The sequence below is a fragment of the Colobus angolensis genome, unplaced genomic scaffold (genome assembly GCF_000951035.1).
Source record: "Colobus angolensis palliatus isolate OR3802 unplaced genomic scaffold, Cang.pa_1.0 Scaffold354, whole genome shotgun sequence".
Classification (NCBI taxonomy): domain Eukaryota; kingdom Metazoa; phylum Chordata; class Mammalia; order Primates; family Cercopithecidae; genus Colobus; species Colobus angolensis.
The window spans coordinates 224,941-232,195 of record NW_012116866.1 but is presented as its reverse complement, the minus strand read 5'-3'; positions in this window follow the sequence as shown (position 1 = coordinate 232,195).

The following is a 7,255-nucleotide window of genomic DNA, read 5'->3' as shown; positions in this document are numbered from 1 at the left end:
CAACATTGCACAAGTATACATATGTAACAAACCTGCACGTTATGCACATGTACCCTAGAACTTAAAGTATAAAAAAAAATAAAAAATAAAAAAAAATAAAAGAAAGGCTTACCTTTGTGAGATGAATCCAAACAACACAAAGCAATTTCACAGATAGCTTCTTTCTAGTTTTTATTTGGTGATATTCAGTTTTTAAGCAAAGGCCTCAATAGGTTCCCAAATGTCTTTTGGAGATACTACCAAAAAAAAAGTGTTTCCAACCTGCTAGATTAAATGTAAGGTTTAACTTTCTGAGATGAATTGACACTTCACAAAGTAGTTTCACAGATAGCTTCTTTCTAGTTTTTATCTGGAAATACTAAATTTTTCACCATAGGCCTCTATAAACATTCAAATATCTCTGCTGATACTACTAAAAAAGTCTTTCCAACCTGCTGAATCAAAGAAAAGGTTTACCTCTTTGAGATGAGTCCACCCATCAAAAAGCAGTTTCACAGATAGCTTTTTTCCAGATTTTACCTGGAGATATTCACTTTTTCCCCATAAACCTCAATGGGCTCCCAAATGTCTCTTTGCAGATTCAAATTCGAGTGTTTCCAACCAGCTCAATAAAAAGAAAGGTTTAACTCTGTGTGATGAATCCAAAAATCGCAAAGTTTCATAGATATCTTCTTTTGTATTTTTGCATGAGGATATTGGGTTTTTGCTCTATAGGCCACATAGGGCTCCCAAATGTCCTATCACAGGGTCTCCAAAAAGAGTGTTTCAAACCTGCTGAATCAAAAGAATGTTTTAATTCTGTGAGATAAATCCATACATCACAAAGTAGTTTCACATATAGCTTCTTTCTAGTTTTTATCTGGGGTTTTCAGTTATTTTTCATAGGCCTCAATGGGCTCCAAAATATCCCTTCATAGATTCTACAAAAAGAGTGTTTCTAACCTGCTGAGTCTAAGAAAATCTTAATTCTGTGAGATGGAGCCACACATCACAAAGCCATTTCACAGATAGTTTCTCTCTAATTTTTTTCTGGGGATATTTGTTTATTCCTCCTAAGCCTTAGTGGGCTCGCAAATGTCCCTTTGCAGAATCTTCAAAAAAAAGTGTTTCTAACCAGATGAATCACAAAAACGTTTTAACTAGGTAAGATGAAGCCACACGTTACAAAGCAGTTTCACAGATAGATTTTTTTCTAGTTTTAATCTGGGTATATTCAGTTTCTTCCAATGTATATAAATGGGCCCCCAAATGTACCTTTGTAGATTTTCCAAAATGAGTGTTTCCAATCTACTGAATGAAAAGCAAGGTTTAGCACTGTAAGGTGATTGACCACGACACAAAGTGGTTTCATAGATAGCTTGTTTCTAGTTTTTATCTAGGGATATCCCCTATTTCCCCATAGGCCTCAATGGGCTCCCAAATACTCCTTCACAGATTCTCAGAAAAGAGTGATTCCAAACTTCTGGATGAAACAAAATGTTTAAGTATGTTATATAAATCCACACATCACAAAGCACTTTCACATACAGATTTTTTCTGGTTTTTATCTGGGGATATTCGGTTTTTACATATAGGCTTCAAAGGGATTTCAAATGCCCCTTCTCAGATTCTACAAAAAGAGTGTTTACAAGTTGCTCTATCAAGAGAAAGGTTTAACTCTGTGAGATGAATCTACACATCACAAAGGAGTTTCACAGATAGCTTCTTTGTTCTTTTTATGTAAGCATATTCAGTTTTTTCTTGTAGGCTTCAATGGTCTCCCAAACCTGCTGGATCAAAAGAATGGTTTCACTTTCTGAAATGAATCCACACTTCACAAAGCAGTTTCACAGATAGCTTCTTTCTAATTTTTATCTGGTGATAGTTAGTTTTTACCCATAGGCCTCAATAAGATCCCTAATGCTTTTTTCACAGATTCTACCAAAAGAGTGTTTCCAACCTGCTCAATGAAAAGAAAGGTTTCACGTTCTAAGATGGATCCACATTTCACAAAGCAGTTTCACGGATAACTTCTTTCTAGTTTTTAGCTGAGGATATTCACTTTTTCCCTATAGGCCTCAAAAGGCTCCCAAATGTCTCTTCACAGATTCAAATTAGTGTTTCCAACCAGATGAATAAAAGAAAGGTTTAACTCTGTGAGATGAATCCATGCATCACAAAGCTGTTTCACTGATAGCTTCTTTATAGTTTTATCTGGGGATATTTAAGTTTTCCACATAGTGCTCAATGGGCTCCCAAATATCTTCTCACAGATTCTATAAAAATAGTTTTTCCAACCTGCTGAATCAAAAGAAATTTTAACTTTGTGAGATTAATCCACACACCACAAATCACTTTCACATATAGTTTCTTTCTAGTTTTTATCTGGGGATATTCTGTTTTTCCCCATAAGCCTCAACATGCTCCAAAATGTCCCTTTGCAGATTATCTAAAAAGAGTGTTTCTGACCTGCTGAATCAAAGGAAAGGTTTCACTCTGTGGGATAAATCCACACATCACAAAGCAGTTTCACAAATAGCTTCATTCCACTTTATTCTGAGGATATTTCATTTTTCCCCACAGGCCTCATTTAGCTCCTAAGGGTCCCCTTATAGATTCTCCAAAAAGAGTGTTTCCAACATGTTGAATAAAAAAGCAAACAAAAAAACCAAAGTTTAACTCTGTGAGGTGAATAAACACATCTGAAAGCCATTTCATGGATAACTTCTTTCTAGCTTTTATCTGGAAATATAGAGTTTGTCCCCAAGACCTCAACAGGGTTCCAAATGTCACCTCACACATCCTTCAAAAAGAGTGTTTCCAGCCTGCTGAATAAAAACAACGATTTAACTTTGTGGGATGAATCCACACATCACAAGGCAGTTTCACAGATAGCTTCTTTCTAGTTGTTATTTGGGAATATTCGGTTTTTCCTGACAGACCTTCAGTCGGCTCCCAAATGTCCCTTTGCAGATTCTCCAGGAGAGTGTTTCCAATCTGTTGATTCAACAGAAAGGTTTAACTCTGTGAGATGAATCCACCCATGACAAAGCAGTTTCACATATATCTTCTTCCTATTTTTAATCTAGGTATATTCAGTTTTGCCCCATAGGCCTAAAAGGGCTCAAAAATGTCCCTTTGCAGATTCTCCAAAAAGAATTTTTCCAACCTGTTGAATGAAAGGAGAAGTTTAACTCTGTGAGATGAATCCACAAAGGACAAAACAGTTTCACAGACAGCTTTTCTTCTACTTTTTATCTGGGGATTTTCAGTTTTTCCACATAGGTCTAAATGGGCGTCCAAATGTGCTTTTGCAGATTCTCTGAAAAGAGTGCTTCCAAGCTGTTGGATCAAAAGAAAGGTTTCACTCTGTGAGATCAAACCACATATCACAACAGTTTCACAGATGACTTCTTTGTATTTTTTATCTGTGGATATTCAGTTTTTTTCCCCATAGGTCTCAAAGGGCTCCCAAATGTTTGTTCACAGATTCTCTGAAAAGAGTGTATTCAATCTGCTGAATCAAAAAAAAATAATTAACTCTGAGATAAATTCTCTCCTTGCAAAACAGTTTCACAAATAGCTTCGTAGTAGTATTTTATCTGGGGATATTCTGTTTCTACTTAAAGGCCTCAATGAGCTCCTAAATTGTTCCTTGGCAGAATCTACAAAAAGAGTGTTTTCAAACAGTTAAATCGAAAGTAAGATTTATCTCTGTGAGATGAATCTACACATCACAATGCCCTTTCACACATAGGTTCTTTCTAGTTTTTATCTGCAAATATTCAGTTTTTTCAAATTGGCTTCAATGGGCTCTCAAACATTCTTTCAAAGTTTATCCAAAAAGAGGGTTTCCAACATGCTGAATCAAAAAGAATGCTTACCTCTATGAGATGAATCCACATATGACAAAGTAGTTTCACAGATACCTTCTTTCTAGTTTTTATCTGAGGATATTCCGTTTTTCCTCATAGACGTCATTGAACTCCCAAATATCATTACTCAGATTCTCCAATTAAAGTGTCTCCCATCTGCTGAATCAAAAGAAATGTTTGCCTCTGGGAGCTGAATCCACACCCCACAAGGCAGTTTCACAGATACCTTCTTTCTGGTTTTTATCTGTGGATATTTGAAATTTTACCATATTCCTCAAATGGCTCCCAAATGTCCCTTTGCAAGTCCTACCAAAAGAGTGTTTCCAACCTGCACAGTCAAAAGAAAGGTTTAACTCTGTGAGATGAATCCAGACATCACAAAGGAGTTTCACAGAGAGCTTCTTACAAGTTTTTATCTGGCAATATTCGTTTTCTCCCCATAGTCGTCAATAGGCTCCCAAATGTCCCTTTGCAGATTTTCCACAAAGAGTGTTTCCAATCTGCTGAGTGAAAGGAAAGGCTTAATTCTGTGAGTTGAATCCACACATCAGAAAGCAGTTTCACGGATAGCTTCTTTCTAGTTTTTATTAGGGGATATTTAGTTTTTCCCCACAGTCCTCTGTAAGCCTCCAAATGTCCCTTCACAGATTCTCCAAAAAGAGCATTTCCATCCTGATGGATCAAAAGAAATGTTTACTTCTGAGTTGAATCCATGCATCACAAAGCATTGTCACATATAGCTTCTTTCTAGTTTTTATTTGGAGATATTCAGTTTTCCCCAATAGGTCTCAATGGCCTACAAAGTGACTTCTTAACAGATTCTACAAAAATAGTATTTACAACCTGATGAGTGAAAAAAAAGGTTTAACTCTGTGAGATGAATTGACACATCAAAAAGTTTCACAATTTGCTTCTTTCTAATTTGCATCAGGGTATATTCAGATTTTTTCCCATAGACCACAATGCACTTCCAAGTGGACCTTGGCAGATTCTCAAAAAAGGGTTTTTGCAACTTGATGGATGTAAAGAAAGGTTTACCTCTGTTGGATCAATGCACACATTACCAAACAGTTTCACAGATAGCTTTTTTTCTATTTTCTAACTAGGGATATTCTTTTTCTTTCCTATAGGTCTCAATGGATTCCCAAATATCCCTTCACAGATTCTTTAAAAATAGTTTTCCAACCTGCTGAATCAAAAGGAAGCCTTAACTCTGTGAGATGAATCCACACATCACAAAGTAGTTTCACAGTTAGCTTCTTTCTAGTTTTTATCTGAAAATATTTCCTTTTGGCAAGTTGGTCTCAATGGGATCCCAAATGTTCTTTGAAGATTCTCCAAAAACAGTGTTTCCAACCTGCTGAATCAAAAGAAAGTTTTACCTCTGTGAGACGAATCCACAGATCACAAAGCAATTTCACAGATAGCTTCTCTCTAGTTTTTATTTGGGGATATTTGTTTTTTTTTCAATAGGCCCCTGTGGTCTCCAAAATGTCCTTTCACAGAATCTCCAAAAAGAGTGCTTCTCACCTGTTGAATGAAAAAAGGATTTAACTCTGTGTGATGAATCCACACTTCACAAGGGAGTTTCACAGAGATATTCTTTCTAATCTTTTGTATTGGGATATCCATTTCTTCCCCATAGTCCTCAATGTGCTCCCAAGTGTCCCTTCACATATTGTACAAAAAGAGTGTCTCCAACCTGCTAAATCAAGAGAAAAGTTTAAATCTGTAAGATGAATCCAACCATCACAAAGCAGCTTCATAGATAGCTTCTTTATAGTTTTTATTTGGGGATATTCTATTTTTTCCATAGGACTTAATGAGGTCCAGAATATGCTTTCAGATTCTTCAAAAAGAGTGTTTTCAACCTGATGAATAAAAAAAAAGAAAAAAAGGTTAACTCTGTGTGGTGAATCCACACATCACCAAGTACTGTCACAGATACCTTTTTTGTTCTTTTTATGTAGGGATGTTCAGTTTCATCCCATAGGCTTCAATGGGCTCCCAAATGTCTACTCGCAAATTCTACAGAAAAAGTGATTCCAAGCTACTGAACCAGCAGAAAGTCTTAACTCTTTGACATGAATCCACAATCACAGTGAAGTTCCACAGACAGCTTTTTTCTAGTTTTTTCCTGGGAATATTCCGTTATTATAGGCCTCAATGAGCTCCCAAGTGTCCCTCCCCAGATTCTATGTAAAGAGCGTTTCCAACCTGGTAGATCTAAGTAAAGGTTTCATTCTGTGAGATCAATCCACACTTCACAAAAGTTTCACAGATGGCTTCTTTCTACTTTTTTATCTGGGGTTATTCCGTTTTTCCCCATAGGTCTCAATGGGCTCCCAAATGTTCATTCACAGATCCTCTGAAGGGAGTGTTTTCAACCTGTTGAATTAAAAAAATACTTTTAACTCTTTGAGATTAATCCGCTCCTTGGAAAACAGTTTCACAGATAGCTTCTTTGTAGTTTTCTTCTGGAGATACTCTGTTTTTATCTAAAGTTCTCAATGGGCTCCAAAGTGTTCCTTAACAGAACCTACAAAAAGAGTGTTTTCAAACTGCTACATCAAAAGTAAGGTTTAACTCTGTAAGATGAATTTACCCATCACAAATGAGTTTCACAGACATCATCTTTCTAGTTTTTCTCAGGGAATATTATGTTTTTACAAATTAGCTTCAATGGATTCTCAAACCTTCTTTCAATATTATCCAGAAAAAGTGTCTCCAACGTGATGAAACAAAAGAAATATTTAACTCTGTGAGATGAGTTCACATATCAGAAAGAAGTTTCAAAGATAGCTTCTTTCTAGTTTTTATTTGGGGATATTACGTTTTTTTCCAGAGGTCTTAATGGGCTCTGGAATATCCTTTCAGAGATTCTACAATAACAGTGTTGCCAACATGCTGAATCAAAATAAACATTTAACTCTGTGAGATGAATCATCACATCTTAAGGCAGTTTCTTCAATAGATTCTTCCCAGGCTTTATTTAGGGATATTCAGTTTTCCCACAAAGGCCTAAATGGGCTCCCAACTGTCCCTTGACAGATTCTCCAAGAGAGAGTTTCCAACCTGGTGATTCAAAAGAAAGGCTTAACTCTGTGAGATCAAAACACACATCACAAAGCAGTTTCACATATAGCTTCCTCTTAGTTTTAATCTGGGGATATTTGGTTTTGCCCCATAGGCCTTGAAGTGTTCTAAAATGCCCAATGGCAGATTCTCCAAAAAGATTGTTTCCAATCTTTATATTTAAAAAATAAACTTATAATTCTTTGAGATGAATCCTGTCACACAAAGCAGTTTCACAGATAGCTTCTTTGTGTTTCCAAACTGTTGAATCCAAAGAAATGTGTAACTGAGTGAGATGAATACAAACATCACAAAGCACTTTCTGA